This window comes from Rana temporaria, chromosome 4, assembly GCF_905171775.1.
Source record: "Rana temporaria chromosome 4, aRanTem1.1, whole genome shotgun sequence".
Classification (NCBI taxonomy): Eukaryota; Metazoa; Chordata; class Amphibia; order Anura; family Ranidae; genus Rana; species Rana temporaria.
Window position 1 is genome coordinate 464,602,398 of NC_053492.1, and position 20,484 is coordinate 464,622,881.

At 51.2% G+C, this 20,484-nt stretch overlaps 1 long non-coding RNA gene across 1 annotated transcript in view; it reads right to left on the reverse strand.

The window, feature by feature from the left end:
* Window positions 1–18,164, reverse strand: part of LOC120938038 — a 30,032-nt gene extending 11,868 nt beyond the window's left edge. Inside the window, exons 1-2 of the long non-coding RNA XR_005748775.1 lie at window positions 18,049–18,164; window positions 13,047–13,261 (exon numbers count right to left, since the gene is read on the reverse strand). This is a non-coding gene — a long non-coding RNA (uncharacterized LOC120938038). The remainder of the gene's footprint in view (window positions 1–13,046; window positions 13,262–18,048) is intronic.
* Between the last annotated feature and the right edge of the window lie 2,320 nt (window positions 18,165–20,484).

Here is a 20,484-nt window from a genome sequence, read left to right on the forward strand (position 1 = left end):
GAGAGACCTTCACCGAGCCGTGAAGCCGGTCCCCCACCCGAGACAGGGGCGGGGGCAGACCTTCAGGCGGAAGCAGGTATGTCCGCAGACTTGTTGGGCCTGCAGTACCAGGTGCGCTACTGCCCCGCAGCGGGGGCAAACCTTCCCCCACCGCACAGGGCGGGTGAAAAAAAAACGCTTGGGGATAGGAAAGGAGGGCCCTTGCTCATGGCGAGGCCCCTAGCCCTTTCCAGACTGTGGGAACAGTGTGCTCTTACCACCCGTGGCATCCTTAATGATGCCATACAGGGATGCCCTAAAAGACTGTTCATCCTTAAAGGGCAAATCCACCAAGGCCTTCTTTGAAGACTAGTCCGTAGACCAGCACTTCAGCCACACAAGGCGGCGCAGTACCACCACATAGGCGGAAGCCCTGGAAAGCAAGAGCGTAACCAGGACCGAGAACTAATAGTTCAGCCATGTCCTTGCAGGTCTCGGAAGCCTCCAGCTCCTGCAGAAAAAAAGCGTTGCCCGTACAGTCAGAGTCCGGGGCACCAGAGCCCCGGCCAAAAACGGTCTCACAGCCAAACCCCCAACCGCGAAGAAGGAGCGGGCCACAGCCGCCATTCTCCCATACGCGGGGTCCTCAAAGGCAGGAGCCCCATCCACATGGTGGTTAGCTCAACCTGGACACGGGAGGGTCCACGGACGGAGGAGAGACCCACTTTACTAAAAAAGGTCCTCCACAAAGGGAGAACGGGTCGCAATGCAAAAACTGTCTGCGGCGTATCCCATTCCTTGTATAACGTGGCAGTTTGAGGGACCCAAAAGGGACTGGCACAGCAGGTGCCCCCGCTCCCAACCTCAAGTACAGAGTATCACGCCTGCAGAAAAAAATAGCTCCAACAATTCCAAACAGTAACCGACCCTGAATCAGAGTCGCTCTCACTGTGCGCGTGGGTTAAGCCTGCATCATCTGACAATACAGTGTGTCAGAGATCTCCCCAGAAGCAGGCCAGGGAGGGGGGCGCTAATATACCCCCCATCCAGCCCAGTCGCTTCAAACCTGGCGAGAAAAAAAAAAAACGCCACCGACATTGCCATAGCAGATGTGGCATGGGGGAGGGGCAGCAAGGGTTAACTCAGGCTTACACAGGGAAGAAGTACCTGTCCAGGCTCCATAATGCCCCCCCCGCTGTGTCACCTAACTGCAAAGCAGAAATACCCACGGTCACCTCCCGGCCGTTACAGAGCATATGGGCCCCCAGGGAAACTCACCACCTCACCCAGTGCAGCGCGGTCTGAGAGGAGCCTAAGTTGTGCTGAGAAGCCGGCTGCGCTGCGTCTGTCCCTCAGCCAGATTCGCGGTAATTTCTGCAGCGCTAAAGCAGCCACACGAGGCCAAACGAAATTCCAAGATGGCCGTCGAATGTGTAAAAACCAGCACAGGACTACAAGAAAATCGCCGAGCTATATAAAGTGGGACTCCGGCAAAATGGCGGCCGTTGCGCATTTAAAAAGACAGTGACACAGCATAACAGCACAAAATTCACACCACAGCCACAAAAAAGCCCTGTAGTGAACACACACACAGGCCCCTGCAGTGAACACACACAGGTCCAGGTGCACCAGAGACCCCAGAAAAAAAAAACCTCACAGCCGCTACCCAAATGGGAAAGGAGGGAGAGGAAATAAGGGAGAGAGGAAAGTAGGGCAAGCCCTCAGTCGACCTCCCAGGGGAAAATTCCAGCCAGACCACTTACCTGAGCAAGGGGCCACTACTTACCGTCCTGCGATCACCGGCTGGAGGTATCCCAGACAGAACCAACGTCCGCTAAACGGCATGGCTGTCGGCCAGACACACTGTGGACAAAGCCATACAAGACCGGTCATATGTGTGCCCTAGAACAAGAAGCTCCATGGCCGCCCCAAAGCTGAGCCGAGGGCCAGCACACGCTCGATGGCCGAACATGGGGGGACTACAAGAGTCAAGACCCAGCCTGTCACCCAGTCGGCTGTTGATAGAAGAATCACAGGATTTAAAAAAGCAGGAACAAAATAATAAAAAGCGTGAAAAATCGCAAGATTGCCTGTCCTCTCCTGTCGTTAGGCAGGAAAAAACGGAGGCTGCTAGAGCAGGGTGTGGGTTATACCGGAGAGGGGGGGGCACGCCCCCTGGGAGGAGCTACACTGAGGAATGTGTTAACACTTAAAAGTGCTTTTTGTCTGCCTAAACTCTCCTAAAGGAAGCAGATATAACCCTACTGTCAAAGGATGCTGTGTCCGACCATGAACGGCAGAGAAATAGGACCGGTCGGCCTTGTAGGCCCAGAGACCGCTTGGAGAGACACCACTTGATTGCTCGAAGCTCCAGTACTTTGATCGGAAGACGGGACTCCTGAGTCCAACGCCCCTGGGATGACTGGACACCCCAGACACCCCCCTAGCCGGAAAGGCTGGCATCCGTTGTGATCACTTGACCAGTGACACGGCAGAAAACAAATTTTCGTTCCCGAGTACCGGAGATGTCAGCCACCACACTAGGGAGGACTTTGTCAGTCAACTCACCCGAATCTGTTAATCCAGAGACGAAGGAAGCTTGTTCCAACGTGACAGAATCTTGTTTTGTAACACTCAAGTGTGGAATTGGGCAAACGGGACTGCCTCGAAAGAGGCCTCAGACCCAGTACTGTCATGCAAAAGCGAAGCGACGCCCATTTCTGGGTCACCAACCGCCGCACCGCAGATTGCAGAGATTGCAGCTTCTCCGCTGGGAGGAAAACGTTTGCCTCCGAAGAATCCATGACCAACCCCAGATACTCCAGTCGGTGAGATGGTACTAGTACTGACTTCTGTATATACAGTAGCCAACCGATTTCCCGGAGGGTCTGACAGGTGATAGACATGTCCTCTAACTCCGAGCTTGAAGTAGCTCTCGGAAGAAGGTCGTCCAGGTATCCCATGATAGCAATTCCGCGCTGCCGCAGCAGAGCCATAATCGGGGTGAGCACCTTGGTGAAAACCCGTGGTGCCAAGGCCAGGCCGAACGGGAGGGCCACAATTTGAAAGTGGTCCTCTCCGATCGCAAAACGCAGAAATCTCTGGCGTTTTGCACATGTGGGGATATGCAGGTACGTGTCCTTGATACCCCAGGACGCTAGGAAATCCCCCTGGCGGAGCGCTGCAATTACTGAGCGCATAGACTCCATCCTGAGCTTTTGTACCTTTACAAAGCAATTGAGGGCCTTGAGGTCCAGAACTGGACGGACCCCGTCCTTCTTGGAGATAAAAACAGATTGGAGTAAAGCCGCTGAAAACGTTCCTGCGAGGGAACCGGCACAATCACTCCTCTGACCAGCAGATCCTGGAAAGCCCTTGACCGATCTTTCAGGCGACCCGGCAACCGGAGGTTGGAGGGAACAACTGTTTGGCGGACAAGAGAGAAATTCTATCTTGTACCCAGAGGAAACTACTTCACAGACCCAACGGTCGGAAAGAAGAGACCTCCGCCGAGCCGCGAATTCGCGAGACGGCCCCCCCACCCGAATTGTGGGTGGGGGAAAACCTTCAGGCGGAGGCAGGCTTGCGATACTAGGTGCGCTTTTGTCCTTCAGTGGACACGTTAGCACCATGAAAAAAAAATTTCGGTCGCACTTGGCGAGCGAAAAGACCGCTTGGGGGTAGTAAATGAAAGCCCTTGCCTACGGCGAGGCTCCTTTCCCTTCCCAGACTGCGGGAGCAGAGTGCTCTAGCGCCTGTGGCATCCTTTAGGATGTCATCCAGGGAAGCCCCAAAAAAGCCGTTTACCCTTAAAGGGTAAGTCCAACAGGGACTTCAAGGAAAGCGTATCCAGGGCCGACTCTGAATTTGAGACCTTGGACCAACTGGTCGGCCAGGTCAACGCAGGTCTCCGAAGCATTCTGCGCCTCCAGCTCCTGCACCAGGGACTTAGCCCGTTCAGTAAAAGTCTGACACCAGAGCCCCGGCCAAAACCCGTCTCACTGCCGACCCCACCACTGTGAATAAAGAGCGGGCCACAGCCTCAGCTCTCCTGTCTGTGGGGTCCTTAAGGCGGGAGCCCCTTCCACAGGCAACGTGGTAGCTTTGTTAAGCCTGGAAACAGGGGGGTCCACTGATGGAGGAGATACCTTTTTGAGGAGGATTTCCAAAAACAGTGGGTAACGGCCCGCAAAGTACTTTAGTTCAGCAACAGCTTTCTGCGGCCGATCCCATTTCTTGTATAACAAGTCTCCCGGATACGGAACAGAAGGAAACACTTTCGCGGTGCGGGCTGGCTTGCGGAACCCAAAAGGGACCGGAATGTCTGATGACTCCGCCAAATCCTCAAGTTTTAGAGTATCCCGCACCGCAGTGATAAAAGCTCCAATAAATGTCTTATCCTGCTTTGACCCTGAAGCAGAATCATCCTCACTGTCCTCGTGGGTTAAGTCTGCATCCTCTGACATGAGAGAAGTGTGGTCAAGAGCAGAAGCAGTACCTGGTTCTGCGTCAGAGACACCCCCATAAGCAGGCTCAGGGAGGGGGCGCTTTTTAACCCCCCTTCTGGTCACTAACCGCTCCATCCTGGCAACAAATGCCTCCAGGACTGCCATCACAGCATCCAGCGAGGCCACAGGAGCAGGGGCACTAAGGGTTAAGTCTGGCATGATTGGGGGGAAAAAACTCACATGAGGGGCCCTGGTGGTTCAGACACCATGCTGTCCACCACAAAAAATGTTGCCACCTTAGTCTGCAGACTCCAAAACGGACCCACTGGCCACCCTCCTGGCTGACACAAGGACTCACCACCCAGAAGCAGGCTGTACCGCTGTGCAGAGCTGAGAAAAAGCTGTCTGTTGTGTCGTTTCCTCCGGAGAAGAAGCTGCGGTGTGCGCGCCATTATTACAGGCACAGGAGGCCAAAGAAATTTCTAAAATGGCCGCCGACATGCATAAAACAGCATGCGGGCTACAAGAAAATGGTCGCCGAGTATATAGAGCCGCGGCTCCGGCAAAAATAGGATTTTTGTACTCACCGTAAAATCCATTTCTCTGAGTTCATGGACGGACACAGCAGCCTTTGACCTTAGGGTTATATCCGCTTCCTTCCAGGAGAGTTAGGCAGAAACAAAGCACTTTAAGTGTTAAAGCTTTCCTCAGTGCAGCTCCTCCCAGGGGGCGTGGTTCCCCGGGTATAACCCACACCCTGCTCTAGCCGCTCCAGTTCGTAACAAGCAGTACAAACAAAGGAGGGGTGGGTGCTGTGTCCGTCCATGAACTCAGAGAAATGGATTTTACGGTGAGTACAAAAATCCTATTTTCTCTTCCGTTCATGGACGGACACAGCAGCCTTTGACCTTAGGGACGTCCCCAAGCAGTGTCAAAAAATTCGAGGGGTGGGAAAAACACAGCAAACCAAGCTACACCCCAAACAAAACCGGAGTTACTCAACGGAGGAACTCCAAACTGCCGCCTGTAACACCTTTGCGGCAGAAGGAGGCATCAGAAAATGCACTCACATCCACCTTGTAAAACTTTGAAAAAGTGTGGACCGACGACCAGGTCGCTGCCTTACACACCTGTAACACAGAGGCTTGATACCGGAAAGCCCAAGAGGCACCGATCGCCCTGGTCGAATGCACCGTAACCCGAAAGGGAGGCGCTCGCCCCTTTAGGGCATAGGCCTGAATCACAACCTGTCGTATCCACCTAGAAATGGTGGCTGACGAGACTGCCAGACCTATTCTGGGACCAGCCACCAACACGAACAGTGAGTCCAACTTCCGGAACGGAGCCGTAGCAGAGACGTACACTCGTAGGACCACCTTATCCTTATGGATGACCAAATAGGGAGCCTTGCAAGACAAGGCCGCCAGTTCAGATACTCGTCTGAGCTAATTCGCTACCAGAAAAACCGCCTTTTGTGACAGAGTCAACAAAGGGATCTTTCAGATGTCCCCAAAGGGAGCATCCTGAAGCACCGAAAGGACTAAATTCAAGTCCCATGGGGGTAGTGGATGGCGCACCGGAGGAGCCACATGTCGGAGCCCCTGTACAAACGTACGCACCAAGGAGTGCGCCGCCAAGGGTCGCTGAAAGTAAACGGCCAGAGCCGAAATCTGACTCTTAACCGTACTCAAGGCGAGAGCCTGATCCACTCCCCGCTGTAAAAAACAGCAGAATCCTAGACACCACATATGAACGAGGGTGCCACTTCATCTCCTCACACAGAGATGTAGGCCTTCCGCGTACGATGGTAAATCCTACGTGAGGGAGACTTCTGTGCACGCAGCATGGTAGAGACCACCGAGCCTAACAGGCCTCAGTCCATCAGTACATGGCTCTCAACAGTCACGCCGTTAAAGCCAGCGACTGTAAAGCAGGGTGGAAGAGTGGACCCTGCGACAGAAGATCTGTTCTCAGAGGTAGACGCCAAGGGGGCGTCTGCCACCAGACGCACCAGGTCCGCGTAGCAGGAGCGGCGCGGCCAGTCTGGGGCGATCAGGATTGTTGGAATCCCTTCGGCTTCCACTTCGCAGCAGGCGAGGAAGAAGCTTCAGAGGAGGGAAGGTGTAAATCAGACGATAGTGACCCTAAGGAGCCACCAACGCATCTGACGCGTCCTTCGACCTGGCCACGAACCGTGGCACCTTCCGGTTGAGACGGGACACTAGAAGGTCCACGTCTTGAGTGCCCCACTTTTTGCACAGACCCCGAAACACTTCCGGGTGAAGGGACAATTCTCCTGGGTCCACTGATTGGCGACTTAAGTAGTCGGCTTGCCAATTCTGAACACCCGGAATGTACACGGCCGATAGAGCCGAAACGGACCTTTCAGCCCACCGAAGGGTGTGCGCTAGAGGTCGACCGATATATCGGTCGGCCGATATATCGGCCGATATTTGGCAGTTTTTAAGAAATCGGCATCGGCCGATTATTGTAAAAAAATCGGCCGATTTTCGGCTGCCGCGCTAAACCCCGCTCCACGAGAAATGAATCCTTCAGCCACGCTGCTGGTAGCCTGCGCGCCGGCCCCGCCCCCCCCTACCTCGACGGGCTGTAGCAGAAAGCAAACTTGTCACAAGCCCGAGCAGCTGCAGTAGTTGCTTGTCTGCGCGAAGAGATCACAAAAGCTTCCTGCATGCTGGGACGGTGGCGGGATTACTTAACATGGGCTCTAGGCTACGGCAGCCGTAGCCTAGAGCCCATGTTAAGTAATCCCGCCACCGTCCCAGCATGCAGGAAGCTTTTGTGATCTCTTCGCGCAGACAAGCAACTACTGCAGCTGCTCGGGCTTGTGACAAGTTTGCTTTCTGCTACAGCCCGTCGAGGTAGGGGGGGGCGGGGCCGGCGCGCAGGCTACCAGCAGCGTGGCTGAAGGATTCATTTCTCGTGCTGCTGGAGACTGGGGTAATGTACAGTATTCCTATCATCTCTGATAGGTGCCTCGGCTCTCTAGTGATTGTACTCCAACTCACGTGGGAGCTCACAGGTGTCATCCAATGGACAGTGCTGGAGGGAACAGTGTGTACATGTCAGAGCACACCCCTCTCCTGTATACACACTCATTTTATATATATCCATCCCCACCCACGGCCAGCTGCATCCATCCACCCCCCTCTACAAAGCATCTCCCACCCACGGCCAGCTCCATCCATCCATCCCCCTTCACAATACATCCCCCCACCCACGGCCAGCTCGCTCCATCCATCCATCCCCCTTCACAATGCATCCCCCACCCACGGCCAGCTCCATCCATCCATCACCCTTCACAATACATCCCCCACCCACGGCCAGCTCGCTCCATCCATCCATCCCCCTTCACAATACATCCCCCACCCACAGCCAGCTCCATTCATCACCCTTCACAATACATCCCCCACCCACGGCCAGCTCGCTCCATCCATCCATCCCCCTTCACAATGCATCCCCCACCCACGGCCAGCTCCATCCATCCATCCCCTTTCACAATGCATCCCCCACCCACGGCCAGCTGCATCCATCCATCCCCCCTCTACAATGCATCCCTCACCCACGACCAGCTCCATCCATCTTCACAATGCATCCCCCACCCACGGCCAGCTCCATCCATCCCCCTTCACAATACATCCCCCACCCACGGCCAGCTGCATCCATCCACCCCCTCCCTCCATCCACAGCCAGCACCATCCATCTCTTCCCCTCCACAAAGCATCCCCCCTCCAAGGCCAGCAACATCCAGCCATCCCCCTCCACAATGCATCCCCCAGGCACAGCCAGCACCATCTTTCCCCCTCCACAACGCATCTCCCACCCACGCCCAGCACCATCCATCCTCCTCCACAATGCATCCCAATCCAAAAATCGGCCCAAAATATCGGCCGCAAAAATCGGCCTCATATATCGGCCATCGGCTGCCCCGATTTCTAAATATCGGCATCGGCCAGAGAAAAACCCATATCGGTCGACCTCTAGTGTGCGCTACTTCCAGCGCTGCAGCCAAGCTTCGTGTGCCTCCCTGATGATTGACGCATGCCACCGCCGTGGCGTTGTCGGACTGGATCCTGACCGGTCAGCCCTGCAGCTCCAGGGACCACCCGGCAAGGCACAGCTTGAGTGCTCAAAGCTCCAGAACATTGATCGGCAGGCGAGACTCCTCATGAGTCCAGCGCCCCTGGGCTAACTGGGTGCCCCAAATGCGCCCCCCCCCCCAGCCGGAGAGGCTGGAATCTGTCGCGACCACTGTCCCGGGAAGTCATTTCTGCCATGTCACTGCCCGAAGCACCGGAGACGTCAGCCACCACACCAGGGAAGACTTGACCAGTTGACTCAACTGAATCTGGGAATCCAGAGAAGACGGGAGCCTGTCCCAACTTGACAGAATCTCCTTCTGTAGTTCCCTGGTGTGGAATTGGGCATAAGGAACTGCCTCGAAAGAGGCCACCATCAGACCCAGAACCCTCATGCAGAATCGAAGAGACGACCACTTCTGGGTCAACAACTGCTGCACCGCAGATTGCAGAGTCTGAAGTTTCTCCGTTGGGAGAAAAACTCGCCTCCGCGGAATCCAGGACTAGCCCTAGGTATTCCAGACGCAGAGACGGAACCAACACTGACTTCTGGAAATTCAGAAGCCAGCCGAACTCTTGGAGAGTCTGACACGTGATAGACACGTCCTCTTCTAATTTTGAGCCTGAGGAAGCTCTCAGGAGAAGGTCATCCAGATATCCCACAATAGCGATCCCTCGCTGTCTCAGCAGGGCCAGTATCGGGGCGAGCACCGTGGTGAAAACCTGTGGTGCCTAGGCCAGGCCGAACGGGAGGGACACAAATTGAAAGTGGTCCTCCCCGATCGCAAAGCGCAGAACCTCTGGTGCCTTGTGCATACGGGAACATGCAGATATGCGTCCATGATATCCAAGGATGCCATGAATTCCCCCTGATGGAGCGCTGCTATTACCGAGCGAATCGACTCCATCCTGAATTTTTGCACTTTGACAAAGCAATTGAGGGCCTTGAGGTCCAGAATTGGACGGACCCCTCCTTTTTGGGGGCTACAAACAGATTGGAGTAAAACCCCTGAAACCGTTCCATCGAAGGGAACTGGCACAATCACTCCCCTGACCAGAAAATCCTGGACAGCCCCTGACAGAGCCTGCCAGCGAACCGGAGGAAACTGGAGGCTGGAAGGAAAAAATCTGTTTGGTAGACAAGAGAGAAACTCTATTTTGTACCCCGAGGAAACTACTTCGCAAACCCAACGGTTGGAGAGGAGAACTCCACTGAGCCGCGAATTTGCGAAGCCGGCCACCCACCCGAGACCCGGGCGGGGGCAGACCTTCATGCGGAAGCAGGTTTGTCCGCAGGCTTGCGGAACCAGGGGCGCTTCTGCCCGGCAGCGGGCACCTTAGCACCTTGCAAACTTTTTCCTGCAGCACAGGGCGCACAAAAAAAAACGCTTTGGGGTAGTAAAAGAGGGCCCTTGCCTACGGCGAGGCTCCTTGCCCTCCCCAGACTGTGGGAGCAAGGTGCTCTTACCACCTGTGGCATCCTTAATGATGTCATCCAGGGACACCCCAAAAAGCCGCTCACCCTTAAAGGGCAAATCCACCAAGGCCTTCTTGGAAGATCGGACCACAGACCAGCATTTCAGCCACACAAGGCGGCGTAGTATCACCGCATAGGCGGAGGCTCTGGAAAGCAAGGGAAGCGTATCCAGGGCCGACTAACAGACAAATGTTAGACCCTGAAACAATTGTTCAGCCAGGTCCTTGCAGGTCTCGGAAGCATCCTGCTCCTCCAGCTTCTGCAGCAACAACTTTGCCCATTCAGTCAGTGTCTGCGACACCAGAGACCCCGCCACAGCCGGTCTCACAACCGTGAACATAGGAGAGTGGAGGCTGTGGCCCGCTCTATCAGTGGGGTCCCTAAAAGCAGGAGCCCCCACCACAGGCAATGTGGTGGCCTTACTCAGTCTGGACACAGGTGGGTCCGCTGACGGAGAGACCCACTTTATTTGATTTTTTTTTTTTTAAAGTCCTCCTCAAAGGGATAACGGACGCAAAGTTTTTTAGGAACAGCAAAAACTTTGTGGTGTGTCCCATTCCTTACATAGCAAATGCTCCAAATAAGGAGCACAGGGAAATACTTTTTTGCGGTGCTGGGTGGCTTGCGGAACCCAAAGGGACCGGCACAACTGGTGCTCCCGCCAAATCCTCAAGTTTATGAGCATCACGCACCGCAGAATAGGAGCTCCAAATTCTATCATTTACTGACCCTGAGGCAGAGTCATCCTCACAGTCCGTGTGGGTTAAGCCTGCATTGACAGAGACATCCCCAGAAGCAGGCTCAGGGAGGGGGCGCTTTGTACCCCCCTACTGGGCACCATCTGCTTCAAACCTGGCGAGAAAAGCCTCAAGTACAGCCGACATTGCCTCAACAGATGCAGCAGGAGCAGGGGGATTAAAGTATAACTCAGGCATTGCTGGGGCAGAAACACCAGGTTCAGGTTCCATATTGCCCCACCGCTGTGTACTGCAAGACAGAACAACCCACCGGTCACCTCCTGGCTGCAAAAATAGAAGCAGAGGCCTCCCAGGGACTCACCAGCCCACCCAGCTGCAGAGAGAGCTGAAATCCTGAGGTGTGCTCTGATGTGCTGGCTGTGCTGTGTCAGTCACCTCAGGGAAGAATCACAGCGTTTCACAGCACTAAAACTGTCACAAGAGACTTCCAAGATGGCCGCCGTCTGAGGTAAAAATCACCTCATACAACACAGCAGCACCCCCCCAAGAGTAACAACACAGTCCCCCAACAACACACGGGCCCCGGCGGTAATAAAGAAAACCCAGGAGGCCCCCCTTCACAGCCGCTACCCAGTCAGGGGAAGGAGGGAGAGGAAGGGGAGAGAGGAAAGCAGGGCGGACTCTCAGTCGACCTCCCCAGGGAAAACACCAGCCATACCACCTTACCTGAGCAAGGGGCCACTACTTACCTGTCCTGCGACCACCGGCTGGAGGTATCCCAGACAGAACCAACGTCCACTAACGGCATGGCTGTCGGCCAGACACACTGTGACAAAGCCATAGAGACCGGTCATATGTGTGCCCTAGAACAGGTAGTTCACCGGCCACCCCTGGAGAAACAGGGCATGTCGTGGACGGCCTAGTTAAAGACCGACACACGCTCGATGGCCAAACGTGGGATGACTACAAGGATTCAAAATCCAGCCTGTCACCCAGTTGGCAGTTGATAGAGATCCCAGGATCCAAAAAGCAGGAACAGAAAACAATAAAGGCAAAAAAAAATAAAAAATTCCAGAGCATGAGCTCCAGAAATGCCATGCTCTCCTGACGCTAAGGCTGGATGCTTCCAGAGAGTGGGATGTACCCGGGGGACACGCCCCCAGGGGAGGTGCTGTACTGAGAAGTGTTTTTAACACTTAAAGTGCTGTTTTTTTTTTCTGCCTAGTCTCTCCTAGAGAAAAGGTACATAACCCCAAGGTCAAGCTGCTGTGTCCGTCCATGAACGAAAGAAATAAAAACCGCAGAGCTAATCACCAAAAGAAAGCGCAGAATCACGTACCTGTACACAATTCTCTTCTTTGGCTCTGGGACCCACTCCCACGGATTGGACACAGCGGGAGCCAATCAGCAGGTCCGGTGGATTGATCGCCCCTGATGTTAACCACTTCCCTGCCAGTGCATATTTTTAGCAGTGATCATGGTATTGGTGTTAGACATGTGCATTTGTTTCGTTCTGAATTTGTTTATAAAACTAATTTCAACAAATTTGTTAATTCTGAAATATCCGAATTGACAAAAACCCGTTTTAACAATTTTTTCCCGGAAATTCTAAAATACAGAATTTCTGTGCATTCCAAACTTCTGTATTTCTGTGTATTCTGTATATTCCAAATTTCTGTGTATTCTGTATTTTTGTGCATTCCAAATTTCTGTATTTCGGTGTATTCCAAATTTCTGTATATTCCAAATTTCGGGTCAGCGGTCGGCAAGTGGTTAATACTTACCTCTCTGGCGGCTGCCGATTCTGGCCTTCGCTCTCTTGCAGAACTGAACCATCCAACATTTCCAGGTGTATAAAATGACCGTGTTCTCCACTGTGCTCTGTGGTTCCATCTCCTGGCTCGGACCTCACTACTGTGTCTTCTGATGCTGTAGAGCAGGGGTCTCCAAAATTTCTAACCAAAGGGCCAAGGTACTGTCAGTGGGAGGCATAGTGCCCCGTCATTGGTGTCAGTTGGAAGAATGGTGTAGTATTGTCAGTTGGAAGAATGGTGTAGTATTGTATCAGTGAAAGAAAAAGTTCCCCAAGGGCCAGAAAGTGGCAAGCAAAGGGCCACATCCGTCCTTTGCTTGCCACTTTCTGGCCCTTGGGGAACTACACACACACACACACACACACACACATGCATTTTTTTAAATTGCCAAAGAGAAAATATTTTACATTAACTTTCTTGGTGCCCCAAAGAGTAATACACAGAAACACATAATTACAGTCAGCTCATGGTTGTTTACACTCCCACCCAACATCATTATATATTTATAATTTTTTTAATTGCTTTCTAACCTTTTATCCTTATTTAACATAATTCAGCCAATCTCGCATTGCACTGCTGGAAACCTCCGCCACAAGTTGGGGCCCGCTCTCCCATCTTCATTTACACATCATTGGGAGCCGGATCTCTCTTCCTGGTTTTTGCAGCCGCCCCCTGATGACACTTCCAGGTTCGCTCTCATCCAGCTACTGTGTGGAAGCCGATGCCTCTTGGGACACCTGACAAGCTTATAGCAAAAAATAAGAAGTTTTATTTGATGGAGGGGAGGGTTATAACGATGCAAAGTCATTTTTCTGTGTGAAGGTCCACTTTAAGTGGAGTTCCCCTTCCAATATTATACTGCTCTGGACACAGACCCACACACACCATTCTTGCTCCCTTTGGCTTGACACCAAAACAATTTTGTTTTTAAATTTCTTCAGTTCCTTCCTGGTTTCTGGCCTAGGAAAATGTCACACATCCCAGGAGTCTTCAGGAGGGGCTTTCTCAGCTAAGCACACCCTACTACCTGCATGCCTGAGCCAAGGACGGATGGATCCCAGACGTACATGCTACACAAATCATCTTCCCTTACTCAAGATGGCCATGTCCAAAGATGCTAGGGGGGAGTTTTTCAAAGGGATTTCTCAGCACAATAAAGTATGGGGGTGACATGGATGGGAGGTGAATTTGCTTTGAATATTAACCCCTTCACACCGACCAAACACAAATATGCGTTCTCCGCTTGAAGAGGTGCCTGCAGCGCATATCACTCTGGAAATTCTAAAATACAGAATTTCTGTGTATTCTGAATGTTCCTGTATATTCCTGTATATTCTGTGTATTCCTGTATATTCTGTGTATTGAGTATATTCTGTGTATTGAGTATATTCTGTGTATTCTGAGTATATTCTGTGTATTCTGAGTATATTCGAGTATATTCTGTGTATTCTGAGTATATTCCGAGTATTCTGAGTATATTCTGTGTATTCTGAGTATATTCTGTGTATTCTTGTATATATTCTGTGTATTCCTGTATATATTCTGTGTATTCTATCAATCTATATACGCCTATTGGGATTTTTTTTGTAACCATAAAAATGTAGAATACATATAAAATTGATGAAAAAATTTGATTTTTTTTTTTTTAGATTTTTTAATGTATGTGTTTTATAGCAGAAAGTAAAAAGTTTTTTTTTTATCTTCATAATTGTCTGTTATTTTTTGTTAAAGGAGAAGTATGGGAATCCATTTTTTTTTTTAGGCTTACTTATACCATCTGTCCCCCGGCGTCTGTGCACTGAGAACCGAGTCATCGAAAACCGCCACTGGCTCGGTTCTCACTCCTCCCCGAGCAGAGCCATGCCGACAGTCAGTCAGTATGGCTTCTGCTCCACTGCTCATTGGAGGGGCGGGGAGAGGCTGTGATGTCAGCGGAGAGCGGACTTTGGACCACTTTCCGCTGAAAACAGGTCACAGGAGTGCAAAACTAATTAGGCCTCATTCACACTTCGGGCCCGTCTGTCACGGACCTGAACGGCCGCTCCATGCATTCCTATGGAGCGTCGGATGTCAGCGGAGACATGTCCGCTGACATCCGACCCGACCCGCTAAAAACAGACGTATGGGGGGCCACGTCCCCATCCGTTCATGCGGATCGGATAAGATCTGATGAAAACGGACCTGCTGTCCGTTTTCATCAGATCACTCCATAGGGCGACAGCGGTGCACGACAAGCCCCTCCCCGCTCAGTGAGCAGAGAGGAGCTTGTCATCCGTCGGCTCAGTGGAGATCTGCGGACTGATCTCCTGCTGAGCCGACGGGAGCAGGCGGACTCCGTAGCGACGGAGTCCGCCAAGTGTGAATGAGGCCTTACACTCCTGTGACCCAGAGGAGAAGCCCAGCCTAATGAGCTCAGGCTGGACTTCTCCTTTAACCACTTGCCCACCGGCCCATAGTCAAAATACGTCCTGTATTTAAAGATGGATATCTCGGTAACGGCAGCAGCTGCTGCCACAACCAAGGTATCCATCTTTAGTGCCAACGCTCCTGTAAACGATAACGGCGGTCTCCGCAGCGGATTCGCCGTAATCGGTGGCGGGAGAGGGGCCCCCCCCCTCCCACCGCCGTCGGTAGCGGCGGAGGCGATCGGGTCCGTTCGGCACCTGTGTGGGAATGCGATTGAGGGAAAAAATCGCCCCCACCCGTCCCCATAGCTCTGCTGGGCGGAAGTGACGTCAAAACGTCAGTCCCGCCCAGCGACTCTTAAAGCAACATTTTTTTTTTCTGTCATTTGAAAAAAATAACAGTTTAATTTTTTTTTTCTTTTTTTGCATTTAAGCCTAAATATGAGATCTGAAGTCTTTTTGACCCCCAGATCTCATATTTAAGAGGACCTGTCATGCTTTTTTCTATTACAAGGGATGTTTACATTCCTTGTAATAGGAATAAAAGTGATAATTTTTTTTTTTTATTATTTCAGTGTAAAAAATATAAAAATAATTTTTTTTTTTTAAAAACGCCCCGTCCCTCCGAGCTCGCGCACAGAAGCGAACGCATACGCGAGTAGCGCCCGCATATGAAAACGGTGTTCAAACCACACAAGTGAGGTATCGCCACGATCGTTAGAGCGAGAGCAATAATTCTAGCCCTAGACCTCCTCTGTAGCTCAAAAAATGCAACCTGTAGAATTTTTTAAACGTCGCCCATCGAGATTTTTAAGGGTAAAAGTTTGACGCCATGCCACGAGCGGGTGCAATTTTTAAGCGTGTCATGTTGGGTATCATTTTACTCGGCGTAACATTATCTTTCACAATATATAAGAAAATTGGGCAAAAATTATTGTTGTCTTATTTTTTAATTCAAAAAAAGTGATTTTTTCCCAAAAAAAGTGCGCTTGTAAGACCGCTGCGCAAATACGGTGTGACAAAAAGTATTGCAATGACCGCCATTTTATTCCCTAGGATGTCTGCTAAAAAAAAATATATAATGTTTGGGGGTTCTGATTAATTTTCTAGCAAAAAAATTGTGATTTTTACATGAAGGAGAGAAGTGCCAGAATAGGCGCGGTGGGCAAGTGGTTAAAGGGGAGGTTCACCCTAAAAACGACTTTCTCTTATTACATTTGCCCCCCCACATTACAATACGATTATGCCTATTAGTTTTTTTTTATGCTGTACATACCTTGATACAGCATATTCACCCGTGGCTTCCGGGTTGCGAGTCCCGCGGGAGTGGGCGTTCCTAACATGCTGGTGATTGACGTTTTGACAAAAAACTAGCTCCCCCCCGTCGCGTAAGCCGCGTCACGATTGCCGAAAGGAGCCGAACGGCGAGTCGGCGCTATACTGCGCATCGCCGTTCGGCTCCTTTCGGCAATCGTGACGCGGCTTACGCGACGGGGGGAGCTCGTTTTTTTGTCAAAACGTCAATCACCAGCATGTTAGGAACGCCCACTCCCGCGGGACTCGCAACCCGGAAGCCACGGGTGAATATGCTGTATCAAGTTATGTACAGCATAAAAAAAAAAAACTAATAGGCATAATTGTATTGTAATGTGGGGGGCAAATGTAATAAGAGAAAGTCGTTTTTAGGGTGAACCTCCCCTTTAACCACTTGCCGACCGCGCACCGCCGAAATACGTCCACAAGGTGGCTCTCCTAGGCGAGAGCACGTAATATGACGTCCTGTCTATCTGCCGCCACTAGGGGCGCGCGCGCCCCCCCGCGACTCCCGTGCGTGTGCCCGGCGGGCGCGATCGCCGCCGGGCACACGCGATCGCTCGGTACAGAGCGGGGAACGGGAGCTGTGTGTGTAAACACACAGCTCCCGGTCCTGTCAGCAGGGGAAATGTTGATCTTCGGTTCATACAATGTATGAACCGAGGATCAGTGTTTCCCCTAGTGAGGCCACCCCCCCCCTACAGTTAGAACACACCCAGGCATACTTAACCCCTTCCCCGCCCCCTAGTGTTAACCCCTTCACTGCCAGTGGCATTTTTATAGTAATCCAATGCATTTTTATAGCACTGATCGCTATAAAAATGCCAATGGTCCCAAAAATGTGTCAAAAGTGTCCGAAGTGTCCGCCATAATGTCGCAGTACCGAAAAAAAAAAATCGCTGATCGCCGCCATTACTAGTAAAAAAAAATATTAATAAAAATGCCATAAAAATACCCCCTATTTTGTAAACGCTATAACTTTTGCGCAAACCAATCAATAAACGCTTATTGCGATTTTTTTTTTACGAAAAATATGTAGAAGAATAAGTATCGGCCTAAACTGAGGGAAAAAAATGTTTTTTTATATATTTTTGGGGAATATTTATTACAGCAAAAAGTAAAAAATATTCATTTTTTTCAAAATTGTCGCTCTATTTTTGTTTATAGCGCAAAAAATAAAAAACTCAGAGGTGATCAAATACCACCAAAAGAAAGATCTATTTGTGGGAAAAAAAGGACGCCAATTTTGTTTGGGAGCCACGTCGCACGACCGCGCAATTGTCTGGTAAAGCGACGCAGTCCCGAATCGCAAAAAAGTACTCTGGTCTTTGGGCAGCAATATGGTCCGGGGGGTAAGTGGTTAATAGTGCAAACAAACAAAAAACGCAGAGGTGATCAAATACCACCAAAAGAAAGTTCTATTTGCGGGGGGGAAAAAAATGACATCAATTGTATTTGTGTACAGCGTCGCACGACTGCGAAACTGTCAGTTAAAATAACACAGTGCCATATAGCAATAAATGGCCTGGACATGAAAGGGGGGGGTAAATCTCCCAGACGTCAAGTGGTTAAAGTGTGACAATATGTGATTATCATACATTACCATAGTAATACAGAATAAGGGACTCCAAATACCCCCCTATTATAATAGAATATGTGTGAGGTAAATGATGACAAGAGACAGACGGCAATGGAGTCCTTCCATCCCACTAGATCGCCTCATGTCACCACCTCACCCATCCCCCTCAGACCACTACCCACTAAGCTACGACCATTACACTACCCGCTGACCCAGGCTTACTGAGTCTCTCACCAGCTTTTCTTCCATCTGCTCAGCGGTCTGTCACACTGCCTGCCACGATGAAAAACCGATCTGGGATCCGGTCAGGTCCGGTCTAGTGAAGTCAGGTGGTGATGGAGGAAGAAGAAGACTGATAAGAGACAACCGCGGCACACAGCTAAGCGGAGGCCAGCCCCGCTGCCGCACGTGACGACCTAATTGGCCCAATCACAGAGCGCCAGTGTCCCGCCTGAAATTAAAATGGCGGCCTAAGCGCGGGAACGCAGGAGGGCGGAGCCGCCTGAGATCTACATCTGCCCTCATGTTTTAGTTCAATACCGAAGTATTTATTGAAGGTCAAGGACATAAAAAAAAAAAAAAAAAAAGAAAACAAGAAAAACAACAGAGAAAATAAAACTTTAACTTGACCTAAAATGTAAATAGACCAGTAGCAAAGGATTGCATTTTAAAGCAAACACACACCTGACTATCCAAGACATTAGATATGATGGGGACACTGCCTCACTCCCCCACACACCCCAACTGTAAAAAAAAATCTGTGTGATGGGGTAGGAGGCAGCGCTGCCCACCTCTCCAACTTTTATGATCCATAATTCTTTGTTAGTTTACATTACAGTAAGGCCCCTTTCACACTGGGGCGGGAGGTGCGTCGGCCGTAAAGCGGCGCTATTTTTAGTTGCGCTTTACCGTCGGATTTGCGGCGGCCGCTAGCGGTGCGGTTTTACCCCTGCTAGCGGCTGGAAAAGGGTTAAAAAAACACTGCAAAGCGCTTCTGCAGAGGCGCTTTTCCTGCGGTATAGCCGCGGTGCCCCATTGCTTTCAATGGGCATGAGCGGTAAACACACCGCTCCAAAGATGCGGCTAGCAAGACTTTTTTTTCCCATCCTGCTAGCGCACCGCTCCAGTGTGAAAGCCCTCGGGCTTTCACACTGGAGAGACAGCAATGGCTGTTTCAGGGCGCTTTGCAGGCGCTATTTCGCCGCCCTAGTGTGAAAGGGGTCTAATGATATAAAAGTAATAGGCCCCGTACAGACGACCGAACATGTCTGCTGAAACTGGTCCGCGGACCAGTTTCAGCAGACATGTTCGGTCGTCTGTACAGCCGAGCGGACAGGATTCCAGCGTACATTTGCCCGCCGGGCCTTTTTTGAGCGGGCAAATATTTCTAAACATGTTTAGAAACATGCCCGCTGGAATCCTGTCCGTCGGACATGTTCGGTCATCTGTACAGACCTACCGTACATGTCCGAGCGGCCGCCATCCCTCGCATGCGTCGAATGACTTTGACGCATGCGTGGAGGCATTGAACTGCCAGGGCCGCGCACGTCGCCGCGTATCGAGTACGCGCGGATTTCTGTATGATGGTGTGTACAGCCATCATACAGAAATCTCCGGGCAGACATGTACGCTGAAAACGGTCCGGCGGACCGTTTTCATCGTACATGTTTGCCCGTCTGTACGAGGCCATAGACATATGGATATCTGGCATGACATACAGATAGTTGCTATACTTTGGTCATCCTCGTGTTTTATGACACAAGGCCCATCTTTAGGCCCCTTTCATACTGCGGTGGGGAGGTGCACTGACGGTATAGCGGCGCTATTTTTAGCGCCGCTATACTGTAGTTTATGCCGCGATATTCGGCCGATAGCGCTAGCTACAGCAGCGGTTTGTGGGTGGTGTAGACACACTGTCCCATTTATTTCAATGGGCAGCAGCGGTAAACACACCGCTCCAAAAAAGTGGCTAGCAGGACTTATGGAGCGGTCCTACTAGCGCACCACTTCAGTGTGAAAGCCCTCGAGCTTTCACACTGGAGAGACAGCAGCGGCTGTTTCAGGGTGCTTTGCAGGCGCTATTTTTAGCGCAAAAGCACCTGAAAGCCGCCCCAGTGTGAAAAGGGTCTAATGATATAAAAGTAATAGACATATGGATATCTGGCATGACAAACAGATAGTTAGTATACTTTGATTGGTCATCGAGCCCATCTTTAGGCCCCTTTCACACTGGGGCGGGGAGATGCGCTCGAGGTATATCGGCACTATTTTTACCGTTGTTTTTGCTGTGATATTTGGCTGCTAGCGGTGCGGTTTTAACCCCCTCTAGTGTCCGAGAAAGGGTTAAAACCATCCGCAAACCGCTGCTACAGGTATAGCTGCGTTTGTCCCATTGATTTCAATGGGCAGCAGCGGTAAAGGAGCGGTAAACACACCGCTCCAAAAAAGCGACTAGCATAGGGTGACCAGACATCCCCGGTATCCAGGGACAGTCCCCGGATTGAGGACACTGTCCCCAGACCAAGTCTGTCCCCAGTTTTGTCCCCGGATTGGATTTGAACAGGGCCTGGGGCAATTTCAAAGACAGTGCAGAAGTAAAAAAAATAATTCAGAATTACACACCGTTCTGCCACTCCTACTAGCTTAGGGGGGTGCATTTTTTTCCCATCA